We start from the raw sequence: 3,984 nt of genomic DNA on the forward strand, positions 1-3,984 counted from the left end.
GGAGCTTGATCCTTCATGGCCTTCTTGATCCCTTCATCCTTGTTGATCTCCTCGGTTCTTCTCTTTTCAGCTCTATCTTCAATAGCCAAGCATCCTTGTCTTCATTGTTGAAGGAGGGTAGCGTCATGATGCTCTAGATCTGTCAGAAAAATAGCTTGGAACGAAAACAGAGGATATTGGCGTGATACGGTGGTCAAAACCTTTGGGAGATTATATAATGAATTTTTACCGACCAAAATACGTAACATGCAGGAAAACAGAGTCCGGGAGGCACACGAGGTGCCCACGAGACAGGGGGGCGCGCCCAGTAAGAGTGGGTGCGCCCTCCACCCTCGTTGAGGCCTCTTGTCCTTCCCAGATTACTTCTTGCTTCTCGAAATTCTTAAATATTCCAAAACGGAGGAAAATTGCCATTAGAACTGTTTTGGAGTCGGTTTACTTACCGTACCACATACCTATTCCTTTTCGGAGTCTGAAACGTTCTGGAAAGTGTCCCTTATGTATTCCTCCGGGGTTACGGTTTCAATAATATTAGTTTCAACATTGATAGGATTACCTGAGATATAATGTTTGATTCTTTGACCGTTCACCACCCTCGGACTTGTGCCTTCGAAGTTGTTGATTTTTATGGCACCGGAACAATAGACTTCCTCAATAATGTAAGGACCTTCCCATTTAGAGAGAAGTTTTCCTGCAAAAAATCTTAAACGAGAGTTTAATAGCAACACATAATAACCTACGTTAAACTCACGCTTTTGTATCCTTTTGCCATGCCATCTTTTAACTTTTTCTTTGAATAGCTTGGCATTCTCGTAAGCCTGGGTTCTCCATTCATCAAGTGAGCTAATATCAAATAACCTCTTCTCACTGGCAAGTTTGAAGTCATAATTGAGCTCTTTAATAGCCCAATATGCTTTATGTTCAAGTTCAAGAGGTAAGTGACATGCTTTTCCATAAACCATCTTATACGGAGACATACCCATAGGATTTTTATATGCAATTCTATAGGCCCATAATGCACCATCAAGTTTCTTGGACCAGTTCTTTCTAGATCTATTGATAGTCTTTTGCAAAATTAATTTGAGCTCTCTATTGCTCAACTCTACTTGACCACTAGACTAAGGGTGATAATGAGATGCAATTCTATGATTAACATCATACTTAGCAAGCATCTTACAGAAAGCACCATGAATAAAATGTGAACCACCATCAGTCATAAGATATCTAGGGACTCCAAACCTCGGAAAAATAACTTCTTTAAGCATCTTAATAGAGGTGTTATGATCAACACTACTAGTTGGAATAGCTTCTACCCACTTAGTAACGTAATCAACAGCAACTAAAATATGTGTGTAACCATTAAAGGTAGGAAAAGGTCCCATATAATCAAAGCCCCAAACATCAAATGGTTCAATAACAAGAGAATAATTCATAGGCATTTCTTGACGTCTACTAATATTACCGATTCTTTGACATTCATCACAAGACAAGAAAAACTTACGAGCATCTTTGAAGAGAGTAGGCCAATAAAAACTGGATTGCAATACCTTATGTGCAGTTCTATCTCCAGCGTGGTGTCCTCCATACGATTCAGAGTGACACTTGCGTAGGATCTGTACATGTTCATGCTCAGGTACACAACATCTAATAACACCATCTACTCCTTTATAAAGGTGTGGGTCATCCCAGAAGTAATGTCTTAAATCATAAAAGAACTTTTTCTTTTGATGGTATGTGAAACTAGGTGGTATAAATTTAGCAACAATGTAATTAGCATAATCAGCATACCATGGACCAGTACGAGAAGCATAATGACCGCTAATTGTTCATCAGGAAAGCTATCATCAATAGGTAGTGGGTCATCAAGAACATTCTCTAACCTAGACAGGTTGTCTGCAACGGGGTTCTCAGCTCCCTTTCTATCAATAATATGCAAATCAAATTCTTGGAGCAAGAGAACCCATCTAATAAGTCTAGGCTTAGCATCTTTCTTTTCCATAAGATATTTAATAGAAGCATGATCAGTGTGAATAGTAACTTTAGAATCAACAATATAAGGTCTGAACTTATCACAAGCAAATACGACTGCTAAGAACTCTTTTTCAGTAGTAGCATAATTTCTCTGGGCAGTATCAAGAGTTTTACTAGCATACTGGATAACATTTAATTTCTTATCAACTCTTTGCCCTAGAACAACACCTACAGCATAATCACTAGCATCACACATAATTTCAAAGGGTAAATTCCAATCAGGTGGCTAAACAATAGGTGCAGTGATCAAAGCTTTCTTAAGTATTTCAAATGCTTCTACACAATCATCATCAAGGACAAAATGAATATCTTTTTGCAATAAATTAGTCAGAGGCCTAGAGATTTTAGAAAAGTCCTTAATGAACCTCCTATAAAAACCGGCATGACCAAGGAAACTTCTTATACCTTTTATGTCCTTGGGACATGGCATCTTTTCAATAGCATCAACTTTAGCTCTATCAACTTCAATACCTCTCTCAGAAATCTTATGCCCCAAGACAATGCCTTCATTAACCATATAGTGGCTCTTTTCCCAATTCAAGACAAGACTAGTGTCTTCACATCTCTGCAAAACTCGATCAAGGTTGCTCAAGAAATCATCAAAAGAGGATCCATAAACGGAGAAGTCATCCATGAATACCTCACAAATCTTTTCACAAAAGTCAGAGAATATAGCCATCATGCATCTTTGAAAGGTAGCAGGTGCATTACATAAACCAAAAGGCATACGTCTATAAGCAAAAGTACCGAAAGGGCAAGTAAAAGTAGTTTTTGATTGATCCTCCGCTAACACAGGTATTTGAGAGAAACCAGAATAACCATCTAGAAAGCAAAAATGTGTATGTTTGGATATTATTTCTAGCATTTGATCAATAAAAGGTAAAGGGTAATGATCTTTCTTAGTAGCTTTATTTAATTTACGGAAATCAATTACCATCCTATAACCTGTAATAATTCTTTGCGGGATCAATTCATCTTTATCATTAGGAGCGACAGTAATACCTCCCTTCTTAGGTACACAATGGACAGGACTTACCCAATCGCTATCAGCAAGGGGATACATTATACCTGCCTCAAGGAGCTTTAGTATCTCCTTTCTTACCACTTCTTTCATCTTAGGATTTAACCATCGTTGAGGATCTCTAACTGGTTTGGCATCTTTCTCCACTTTAATTTTGTGTTGGCATAGAGTGGGACTAATGCCCTTAAGATCATCCAGAGTATATCCAATAGCAACACGGTGCTTCTTCAGAGTTTTCAATAATCTTTCTTCTTCTTTCTCTGAAAGATTAGCACTAATAATAATAGGATATATTTTCTTTTCATCAAGATAAGCATACTTAATATTATTAAGTAATGGTTTGAGCTCAAACACGGGATCACCCTTGAGTGGAGGGCGATCCCCTAGGATTTCAACAGGTAGGTTGTGTTTCAGAATAGGACCCTGTTGAAGTAACACTTCAATTATTTCCCTTCTTTCATTCATAAACATATCATTTTCGTGGTCTAGCAAATATTGTTCTAACGGATCAGTAGGAGGCACGACAATAGAAGCAAGACCAATAATCTCATCCTTACTAGGTGATTCTTTATCAGGGGGCTGTCTACGAAACTTAGCAAAATTAAACTCATGAGACATATCCCCTAGGCCAATTGTAACAACATCCTTTTTGCAATCAATCCTAGCATTAACAGTATTCAAGAAGGGTGTACCAAAAATAATGGGACAAAAGTCCTCTTTTGGGGATAAAAGAACAAGAAAATCAGCAGGATATTTAACCTTCCCACACAAGACTTCAACATCTCTAACAATCCCAATTGACTTAATGGTGTCCCTATTGGCAAGCTTAATAGTAACATCAATATCTTCTATTTCAGCAGGTGCAATATCATGCATAATTTCTGTATATAAGTCAAAGGGTATTGCACTAGCACTAGCACCGATATGACATA

This window comes from Triticum dicoccoides, chromosome 7B (genome assembly GCF_002162155.2).
Source record: "Triticum dicoccoides isolate Atlit2015 ecotype Zavitan chromosome 7B, WEW_v2.0, whole genome shotgun sequence".
NCBI classification, from domain to species: domain Eukaryota; kingdom Viridiplantae; phylum Streptophyta; class Magnoliopsida; order Poales; family Poaceae; genus Triticum; species Triticum dicoccoides.